Source organism: Rousettus aegyptiacus, unplaced genomic scaffold (assembly GCF_014176215.1).
Source record: "Rousettus aegyptiacus isolate mRouAeg1 unplaced genomic scaffold, mRouAeg1.p scaffold_m13_p_12, whole genome shotgun sequence".
In the NCBI taxonomy this organism is placed as follows: domain Eukaryota; kingdom Metazoa; phylum Chordata; class Mammalia; order Chiroptera; family Pteropodidae; genus Rousettus; species Rousettus aegyptiacus.
In genome coordinates, this window is record NW_023416287.1 from 35564170 (window position 1) to 35576435 (window position 12266).

Consider the following 12266-nt stretch of genomic DNA (forward strand, 5'->3'; position numbering starts at 1 on the left):
ATCTTCTGAAGAACTATTCATAGAATGGAAAGTCAGTACAGGAAAGATGGATAAATTGACAATGGAACGTATATGGCAAAGGCCAGGAGTGGATGAAGAGCTTATAGTCATGCTACGTTTTGTGCATATCCTCTAGTTGTGTGCTCGAAAGTAATAAAGTAGTGGATAATGTAAAAGAATTACTGGTCAGAAGTAGACAAATTGTGGGTGGCCACGTTCATTGTCTTCTTCAATCACAGGCAGACTACAAGACATAAGGAGATCATGGATCTACTTTGTCTTGTGCTTACATAAGACAATAACATCAGATACAAAGCATCTATGACATGTTTAAAAGGCTGCTTGGACAAAAGAAAGCTTTAGCATTGCATTTTGCAATACTCAAAACCAATGTAGAAGAAATCACTAATAACAATGGTCACATACCTAGAATTCATCTTATTAAAATGCACCATTAAGTGATTTCTAGTATATTTACAAAGATATGCAAGCATCACTACAATCTAATTCTAGAACATATCATCATCCCCAAAAGAAACCCACAATTATTAGCACTTGCTCCCCATTCTCCTAGTCTGTGGCAACCACTAATCTTTCTGCCTGTATGGATTTGCTTTTTCTGGACATTTTATGTAAACCACATCATAAAATATGTAGCCTTTTGTGTCTGAATTCTCTCACTTAGCAAATATATTCAAGGTTTATGCATATTGTAGCATGTACCAATATTTCATTACTTTTTATTGCTGATTAATATTTCATTGTAGGGATAAACCACATTTTGTTTATCTAGTTATCAGCTCATGTACAATTGGGTTTCCACTTAGAGCTATTATGAACAGTGCTGCAGTGAGCATTTGTGTAAATGTTTTTGTATATACCTCGGAATGAAACTTCTGAGTCATGTGATAATTCTATGTTTAATATTTGGAAGAAGTGCCAAACTGTTGTCCAAGGCAGCTGCACCATTAAATATTCACATCTACAATGTAATAGAATTCTGATTTCTCTGCATCCTTATCAATATTTATTATTGTTTGTATTTTTTCTTATAGGCATCCTAGTGGATGTGGAGTAATATTTCTTTGTGGTTTTGCACATCCCTAATGATGAATGATGTTAAACATACATATTTTCATGTTCTTATTGGCCATTAGTACATCTTCTTTGGAGAAATTCCTATTCAAAAATGTGCCCATTTTGAAATGGAGTTATTTGTCTTTTTAGTGCTGAGTTGTAAAAGTTTTTTGTATGTTATAGATGCTAGTCTCTTATCTGTTATGATTTGCAAATATTTTTCCTATTCTATAGGTTGTCTTTTTGCTTTCTTGATAGTCTCGAAGCAATTATTTTTCACTTTTATGAAGTTCAAGTAATCAATTTTTTATTGGTTGGGATTTTGTGTCGTATCTAAGACCATTGACTAATACATGGTCATAATGATTTATGACTATAATTTTTTTCTAGGAGTTTTATCATTTTAGCACTTATATTTAGGTATTTAATTCATTTTGAATTAATTCTTGTATAAGCTGTGAAGTTTGGGTTCAAAATCATTCTTCTTCATGTAGATATTCAGTTGTCCTAGTATCTTTTGTTATGAAAGCTGTTCTTTCTCTATTGAAATTTCTTGGCACTCTTTTCAAATAAATTCACTATAATATGTGGGTTTATTTCTGGACTCTCAGTTATATTGTATTGATCTATATGTCTACCATTATGTCAGTACCACACATTATTGATTACTGTAGCTTTGTAGTAAGTTCTGAAACTGGGAAGTGTGAGTTCTCCATTTTTGTTCTTTTTAAGGTTGTTTTGGCTATTTTTGTAGATTTTTTAAAAAATAGGCTCAATGTTTTAATGCAGTTTTAGGTTCACAGTAAAAATGAGCAGAAGGTACAGAGAGTTCCCATAAGCCCTCTGCCACCCCCAACACACACACACACACACACACACACACACACACACACACACACATACACACACACACACACAGCCTCCCTTATTATCAAGATCCTGCGCCAGAGTGGTACATTTCTTAAAATTGACAAAGCTATATTGACACATCATTATCACCCAAGTCCACAGTCTACACTAGTATTCACTCTTGGTGTTGTAATTTCTATGAGTTTTGACAAATGTATAAGGATATGTCTCCACCATTATAGTATCATACAGATCAATTTCATGGCCCTAAAAATCCTCTGTGCTTTGTCTATTTATCCCTCCCTCCCTCTGGCCCCTGTAAACCACTGACGTTTTTGCTGTCTATATAATTTTGTCTTTTCCAGAGTCTAATATAGTTGAAATTATACAGTGTGTAGTCTTCTCAGATTGGCTTCTTCTACTTGGTAGTAACATGCATTTACAGTTCCTCTGTGTTTTCTCCTGGCTTAATAGCTCGTTCTTTTTAGCACTGAATAATATTCCATTGTTTGAATGTGCCAGTTTATCAATACATCTAATGGACATCTTGGTTGCTTCCAAGTATTGGCAATTAAAAAGAAGTTGCTTTAAGCACGTGTGCAGTTTTTTTGTATGGGCATAAGTATTCAACTTTTTGAATAGCAAGGAACGTAATTCCTAGATCAAGTGGTAAGATATGTTTAGTTTTTTAAGAAACTACCAAACTGCCTTCCAAAGTGGTTATTGCCATTTTTGTATTTCCATCAGCAACAAACAACAACAGTTCCTGTTGCTCCACATCATTTGATATTGTCAGTGTTTTGAGTTCTGGCCATTCTAATAAGGGCGTAGTGGTGTCTCATTGGTGTTTAAAACTGCAGTTTCCTTATGATGTATGAAGTGGGACATATTTTTCACATGCTTATTTGCTATCTGTATATCTTCAGCGAGTTGTGAGTTGCTCATTTTTAATTGGGTGATTTGTTTCTTTTTGTGTATGTTTTAAGACTTCATGTGTTTTTTACACAATGGTCCTATACCAGATATATCTTTCTCAAATATTTCCTCCCAATCTGTGGCTTGTTTTCTCATTCTCTTGGCAGTATCTTTTGCAGAGTAGAAGTTTTTAATTTTAATAAAGTCCACCTTATAAATTATTTTTTTTCATGGATTGTGCCTTTGATATTGTATTTAGAAAGGCATAGCCATATCAGGTGCACCTAAATTTTCTCCAAGAGTTTTATAATTTTTCATTTTATATTTAGGTCTATGATCCATTTTGAGTTAATTTTTGTGAACGGTGCGAAGTCTGTGTCTAGATTTTTTTTTTTCATGTGGATCTCCAGTTATTCCAGCAACATTATATCTTTACTTTATTGCCTTTGTTCCTTTGTCAAAGATCAGTTGATTATCTATGTGAGTCTATTTCTGGAATTTCTACTTTTTTCCATTGACATTTTATCTGTTCTTTGCCAATACTACACTGTCAGTTGATAGTAAGCTATCTGGGTCTTTTGCCTCTCCATGAAAATTTTAGAGTCGACTTTTCAATACCATAAAATAACTTGCTGAGGTTTTCTTTTTAATTTTTTTTTAATTTTTATTTTTTATTAGGATTGAACTGAATCTATACATCAGGTTGGAAAGAACTGACATTTTGACCATATTGAGCTTCCTATCCATGGACATGGAATTTATATAGTTTATCTTTGAAATAGTTCATCAGAGTTTTGTAGTTTCCCTCATATAATTTTTATATATATTTTATTAGATTGATACCTAAGTAATTTTTGAGTGCTTTAAATATCATGTTTTTATTTTATTTATTTTTTAAAAAATAGTATTTAACTATTTTATTCTTTTCTTGTTTATTAAGATTATTGGGGTGACATTTGTTAATAAAATCAAATACGTTTCAAGTGTACGATTCAATAATACATCGTTTGTATATTGCATTGTGTGTTCATCACCCAAAGTTAAATCTCCTTCCACCATCAAATATTTGACCCCTTTTACTCCATCTACCTCCCACTCCCTCTTCCCTCTTGTAAACACTAATCCACTCTTCATGACCATGAGTCTCTGTTTGTCATGTATGTTTGTTGCTTCTAGTTTTATATCCCACATATGAGTGAAATCATGGTTCTCAACTTTTTCTGTCTGACTTATTTCACTTCACATGATAATCTCAAGATCCATCTATGTCATTCCAAATGGCAGTATTTCATCTTTTCTTATAACTGAGTAATATTCTATGGTATATATTGTACCATATATTCTTTATCTCATTATCTATTGATGGACACTTTGGTTGTTTCCATGTCTTGGCCACTGAAAACAATGCTGCTATGAACATTGGGTACATATATCTTTGCAGATAAATGCTTTCAAATTTTTTAGGTAAATACCCAGAGGAGGTCGTATGCCGGGTCATATGATAATTCTATTCTTAATTCTTTGAGGCACCTCTATACTATTTTCCATAGTGGCTTTATTAATTTACATTCCCACCAGCAGTACATGAAGGTTCCTTTTCCTGCACAACATTTCCAGCACTTGTTATTACTTGTTTGGTTAGTGATAGCCATTCTAACACATTTGGGATGGTATCTCATTGTGGTTTTGATTTGCATTTCCCTAATAGCTAGTGAAGTCGAGCATCTTTTTATATGTCTGTTGGTTATTTGTATATCTTCTTGGGAGAAGTATCTGCTTAGGTTCTCTGCCCATTTTTTAATAGGATTCTTTGTTTTTCTATTGCTGAGTTTTATGAGTTCTTTATATATTTTACAAATTAAGCCCTTATCAGAGGCACTGTTTGGAAGTATATTTTCCCATTCAGATGGTTGCCTCTTTGTCTTCTTGATGGTTTCTTTTGCTATGCAGACACTTTTTAGTTTATATAGTTCCATTCATTTATTTTTGCTTGATATCATGTTTTTAATTTCATTTCACTTATTCATTGCCACTATGTAGGAAAACAATTAACTTTTGTATATGAATCTTATATTCTGCAACCCCAATGTTGCTTATTAGTTCCAAAAGATATTTTTATTTATTCCTTTAGATTTTATACATCAATCATCATGTCATCTGCAAATAAAAAAAGGAGACGTTTTTATTTCTTCCTTTCCAATCTGTCTACTCTTCCTTTCTTGTTTTATTGCAGTGGTTAGGGCTTCTATGATGTTGAAAACAAGTGGTGAGAGAGAACATCCTTGTCTTTTTCCTGATTATTGTGGAAAAGCTTCTAGTTTCTTATTGTCAAGTATGATGTTAGTTGCAGGATTTTTTGTGACTTTTAAAAATCAAATTGAAGAAGTTCCATCTATTCCTAGTTTGCTGAAAGATTTTATCATGACCGAGTGTTGGATTTTGTCCAATGTTTCCTCTGCATCTATTGATATGATCATGTGACTTTTCTTATTTAGTTTGTTGATATGAAGGATTACATTAATTTATTTTTAAATGATGAACCTGCCTTGCATATCTGGAATAAATCCCATTTGATCATGGTGTATAATTCTTTTTATATGTTCTTGAATTTAATTTGCTACTGCTTTTTGGGCTTTAAAAAAATTTAAATTAAATTTATTGAGGTGACATTGGTTAATAAAATTATGTAGGTTTCAAGTGTACATTTTGATAATATATCATCTGTATATTGCATTATATGTGTTCATGACACAAAGTCAAATCTCCTTCTGCTAATGCTTTTTGAGGATTTTTGCAAGTATGTTCATGAGAGATATTAGCCAATAGTTTTCTTTTCTTATAATATCTTCACCTGGTTTTGGTATCCATAGTAATTCTGGCCTCATAGAATGAGTTAGAAATTACTCTCTCTGTTCCTATTTCTTCAGAAGAGACTTTAGAGAAATGATATAATTTCTTCCTTAAATATTTGATAGAATACATGAGTGAACCCATTCAGGACTGGTGCTTTCTGTTTTGGAAAGTTATTAATTTTGATTCAATTTCTTTAGTAGATATAGGCCTACTCATCTATTTCTTCTTGTGTGAGTTTTGGCATACATGAAGATATTGTTCCACTTTATCTAGGTTATTAAAGTTGTGGGCATAGAGTTGTTCATAATATTCCATTATTATCTTTTTAATATACATAGAATCAGTAGTGATTGATGACCCCTCATTTCTGATATTAGTAATTTGTTTTCTCTCTTTTTTTATTAATCAACTTGACCTGAGGTTTATTGATTTTATTGATCTTTTAAAGGAATTAGTTTATGATTTAGTTGATTTTCTTTATTATGTTTATGCTTTCAAATTCATTGATCTCTGCTCTTATGATTTCTTTTCTTTTGCTTACTTTGGATAATTTCTCTCTCTTTTTTTTTCAGTTTCCTAAGTTGGAAACCAAGATTATTGATTTTAGATCTTTTTCATATATATATATATGAAATGCTCTAAATTTTCCTCTAAGCACAGCTTTCACTGCATCTTCAAAACTTTGATAAGTTACATTTTCATTTTTATTTAGCTCAAAATAGTTTTTTCCCCCTCAAAATTGCTTCTTTGACCTATGTATTATTTGGAAGTATGTTGTTTAATCTCCAAATATTTGGTAGATTCTTCAGTTATCTTTCTGTAATTTATTTCTAGTTTAATTCAGTTGTGGTCTAAAAGCACATTTTGTATGATTTCTATTCTTTTGAATTTGTTAAGGTGTGTATTGTGGCCCAAAATGTGGTCCATCTTGGTGAATGTTCCATGCAATCTTGAGAAGAATGTGTATTCTGCTATCGTTGGATGAAATAATTTATAGATGTCAAATATATCCAGTTGATTAATGATTATATTGAATTCAACTATGTCCTTACTGATTTTCAGCCTGCTAAATCTCTCCATTTCTGAGACAAGGGTGCTGAAGTCTCCAACTATAGTAATGAATTTATTTCTTCCTCCTTGCAATTTCATCAGTTTTTTTCTCTCACATATTTAGACATTGTGATTAGGCACATACACATTAAAGGTTGTTATGTCTTCTTGAAAAATTTACCCCTTTTTTATTTCATAATGTCCCTTTTTATCCTTGATAACTTTCCTTACTCTGAAGCCTGATCTGTTTGAAATTAATATAAATACTTCCACTTTCTTTTTATTAGTATTAGCATGTTATATCTTTCTCCTTGTCTTTATTTTTAGTCTCTGTATATATTTGTTTTATGTAGACTTTTTATAAACAACATATAGTTGAGTCTTGCTTTTTGATCCACTCTGATAACCTCTTTGTTTTAATTGGTATATTTAGACCATTGATATTGAAGGTGATTGATACAGTTGGATTAATATCTACCATATTTGTTATGTTTTTTAAATTCGTTGCCCCTTTTTGTTTTTATTTTTGGTTTCCTTTCTATTTCTGACATTTGTGATTTTGAGTTAGCATTTTATATAATTTCATTTTCTCCTCTTTCTTAGCATATCAGTTATATTTCTTTTTGTCATTGCTCTAGAGTTTGTATTTACAACTAATACAAAATTCACTTTCAAATAATGTTACACTGCTTCACAGTTAGTGAAAATACCATATAACAAAATAATACAAATTGCTCCCTTCCGACCTTTGCATCTTTGGTCATTGCTGTCGTTCTTTCTCTAATGCATAAGTATGCTTAAATATGTGTATGCGTATGTAAATACATTGTTGCTATTATTATTTTACAAACTATTATCTGTTAGATCATTTAAGGATAAGAAAAGAATTTTTATCTTACCTTCACTTAACTCCTTCTCTGATGGTCGTCCTTTCTTTATGGAGATCCAAGTTTTGAATCTATGCCATTTTCTGTCTGTCTGAAAAACTCCTTTTAGCATTTCTTGCAGGGCAGGTCTACTTAGAACAAATTCCCTCAATTTTTATTTGTCTGAGAAAGACTTTCTTCTACACTGTTGAAGGATAATACTGTAGTGTACAGTATTCTAGTTTGGCGTTTTTTCCTCTCAACACTTTAAATATATCACATCACTCTTCTTGCTTGATGGTTTCTGAAGAGAAGTTGGATATAATCCTTATCTAGAAGATGGTATATTTCCTCTGGCTTCTTTCATTATTTTTTTTCTTTACTTTTGATTTTTCTGAAATTTGAATGTGATATGCCCTAGATGTACTCCTTTTCTGAATTTATCCTTCTTGGAGTTCTCGAAGCTTCTTGGATTTGTTGTATGATGTCTAACATTTATTTGGAGGAAATAATGTCATTATTGCCTCAAATATTTTTGTTTCTCTTTATTCTCCTTCTAGTATTCTCATTATGCATATGTATACCTTTCGAAGTACTCCTACCATTCTTGGTTATTTGGTTCTGTATTTTTCAGTCTTTTTTTACTCCCCACCTTTCCACTTTGAAGTTTCTATCAACATATCCTGAAGTCCAGAGATTCTTTCCTCAGCTATGTCCAGTGTACTAATGAGCTCATCAAAGACATTTTTGTTTCTATTATAGTGTTTTAAATTTATTGCATTTATTTTTTATTTTTTTAAGAATATCCATTTCTCTAATTCATTTTCTATCTGTTCTTGCATGGTATCTACTTCAAACATTAGAGCTCTTACTATAGTAAACATCATTGTTTTAACTTCCTGGTCAGATTATTCCAAATTTCCTGTCAAATCTGAGTTTGATTCTGATGCATCCTCTCACTTCAAACTGGTTTTTGCCTTTAAATATGTCTTATAATAGTATTCTCTTGATAGTCTGGCATGATGTACAGGGTAAATGGAACTGCAGTAATTAGGCCTTTAGTAATATGGTGATGAGGTGTCTTGAGAGGGGACACATTCTATAGTCCTATGATTAGGCTTCAGTCTTTTAGTGAGTCTGTGCCTCTGGGCTGTGAATTTCACAAATGCCTCTCAGTTCTCTCCTCCCAATCCCTAATGTGGGACAAGATGGCTAGTGTGGGATGAGGTTGAATATTTCTTTTACTCCAGGTTGTTTAGGCTTTTAAATTGCCAATAGTTTAGACTCTGGTGCTCTGTCATATTTCTTTTTTATTACGTTTTTTGGGGTAACTTTGGTTAATATAATCATACAATTTTCAGTTGTACATTATAATTTGACATCTGTATATTCTATTGTGTGATTACCACCCAAAGTCCAGTTTCCATCAGCTACCTTATATTTGATCCCCTTTATCCACTTAACCCTCCCCCTATATTTGACCCACTTTATCCTGTCTACCCCTCCCTTCCTTCTCCACCCCTTACCCTCTGGTAACCACTAGTCCATTGTCCATGTCCCTGAGTCTGTGTGTCTTGTTCACTTGTTGCTTTTAGGTTTATATCCCACATATAAGTGATATCATGTGATTTTCTACGTTTTCAATCTGGCTTATTTCGCTTAGCATGATTATCTTGAGGTCCATCCATGTTGTCGCAAATGGCAGTATTTCATCTCTTCTTATGGCCGAGTAATATACCATTGTATATATGTACCAAAGCTTCTTTAGCCAATCATTTATTGTGTCATCTTTCAAAATGTTTCCTTTTTCCCTCCCCTGCTGGAAGCATGAGGAGATTTTTCTTCAATAGTGCTATGGAAGTCTGTTTGAGCCCTGGATGGTAAAAATCACATAAGCATGGGTTCCTTCCTATGACTGGCTCCCCCACCAACTTTTTAGCTCTCAGACTTATTTACCCTCCAGTAATTCACCAAGAGCAGTTAACATTTTCCTACATTGGAACTGGTTGCCTCAGGGGTTTTTGCTCTGATAAGTTAAAATGTTCTCTTTTTGCCCATCTGTCTCTACTTTTTTGAGGGCAACAATTTTTCCCTGTTACCGTATTTCTTTTATGGATCTAAAAAGAGTTGTTGAACTTTCCATTTTTTCACCTTTATACTTATGTTAAAAGACATTAGTAAAATTTTAGGACAGGATGATGACTTCCAATTTTTTTATATGCTGGACCAGAAAGTGGAAGTCCACATCCATATGAATTTAAGGATCAACTTTCTAATTTCTGCAAAAGAAAGCAGAAGTTGTATTTTGACAGGCAACATACATTAAAGCTGTAGATCAATTTAAAGAATATTGCCATCTTAACAATATTAAATATTCCAATCCATGAAACTAGGCTGTCCTTCCATTTCTTTGGATATCTTTAGTTTCTTTCAATGATGTTTTGTAGGTTTCAGTGGACTTGTTTTGTTAAATTTACTCCTAAGTATTTTATTCTTATTGATACCATTGTAAATGGAATTCTTTTTTAAAAATTTTATTTTCAAATCATTTATTACTGGGGTATAGAAATTTAGTTGATTTTTCTATGTTGATTGTGTATCCTTTGTTTTTGCTAAACTCATTTATTAGTTCTAATAGTTTTCGTGTAGCTTTTGGTAAATAGAAGTAGATTTATTTTGTCCTTTTCAATCTGATCCCTTTTGTTTCTTTTATTCTTGCCTAACTGCTCTGGCTAGAATCGTTACTACAATGTTAAAAGTTTTGAAAGCAGACATCCTTTTTTATTTTTTTATTTTTTTTTTGGCTTATCTTTCATTATTATGATGCTAGTTATGGGTTCTTCATAAATGCCATTTGTTGTTTTGAGGAAGTTCTCCTCTCTTTATAGTTTGTTGAGGACTTTTATCATGAAAGAATGTTGATTCTGTCAAATTATTTTTACATTGATAATGCTCATCATGTGGTTTTTGTCCTTTCTTATACTGAAATTTTGTACTATTTGTTGATTTTTGTATGTCAAACAAATGTATTCCTGGCATAGGATAATTCTCACTTATTTATGGTGTGTAATTCTTTTTGTATATTGCTAGTTTCAATTTGTTTGCATTTTATTGAGGATTTTAAATCTACATTTATAAGTTTCTCTTCTGTGATGTCATTGTTTGGTTTTAATATGAGAAAAACACTGGATTTCTAGAATGAGCTTAAAGCATTCCCTCCTCTTCTATTTTTGTATAAGTTTGTGAAAAACTTATTTTAATTCTTCATTAAACATTTAATAAAACTCATTAGTAAAGCCAGCTAGTCCTAAGCTTTTCTTTATAAAGGTTTTTGATTACTAATTTAATTCCCTGTTATAAGTCTATTCAAGTATTTTAATTTCTGCCTTAGTCAGTTGATGTAGTTTATGTCTTTCATTTATCTAGGTCATCTCCTTTCTTGGCATATGATTTTTCATAGTATTCCCTTACGATTTTATTCCTGTGCAGTTATTAGTAATGCCATCTCTTTCATTTCTGATTTAAGTAATTTGAGTCTTATTTTTCTTCTGGGTCAGTTCAGCTAAAGATTTTGTTGATTTCTTCAAAGCATGAAATTTTGGTTTTATCAATTTTTCTTTATTTCTTTTATTTCACTTATTTCCACTCTAATCTTTATTACTTTTTCCCTTGTACTAGCTTTAGGTTTAGTTTCTTCTTTTTAAATATATTTTCTTAAAGTGAGAGATTAGATTATTTATGATTTTTTTAAAAATAAGCATTTACATGTGTAAATTCTCCTCTGAGCAATGCTTTAGTCATATTTCATAAGTTTTGGTATGGTGTGTGTGTGTGTGAGAGAGAGAGAGAGAGAGAGAGAGAGAGAGAGAGAGAGAGAGAGAGAGAAAGAGATTGTGTATGTATTTTGCTTCAAAATATTTTAAAATTTTTTTGTGATTTCATCTTTTAAACCATTTGTTACTTAGCAATGTCTCATTTAATTTTTATGTATTTGTAAAATTTCTAATTTTCCTTCTACTGTTGATTTCTAGCCTCATTCCATTCTGGTTGGAGAACATACTTTGCATAATTTCAATTCTTTTCAACTTTTTTAGACTTGCTTTTATCCTAATATATGATTTATCCTAGGGAATGTTCCATGCGCATCTGCCCTTGTTGGGTGAAATGTTCTACAAATGTCTGTTAAATATAGTTGGTTTATAACATTGCTCAAATCTTTTATTTATTTGTTGATCTTCATTCTAGTTATTCTGTAGATTATTAAAAGTGGGTTATAGGTGTCCCCCACTGTTATTTTTAATTTATTTATCCATTCCATTATGACAGTTTTGCTTCAAGTTTTTTGGGTTCTGCACATATATTTTCAATCATTATGTCTCCCTGATGGATTAATACTTTTTACCATTATAAAATATCTTTTGTCTCTAGTAACAATTTTTGTCCTAAAGTCTATTTCACTTGCTATTACTATAGCCACTCGGCTCCCTTTTGGTTACTGTTTGCATATATTTTTCCTCATCCTTTTAATGTCAACCTATTTGTTCATTGAATCTAAAGTACATTCCTTGTAGACAGCATATATTTGAGTCATGCTTTATTTTCATCCATTCTGTACTTTGTACCTTTGAATTGTAATTATTTAATACATTTTTATTT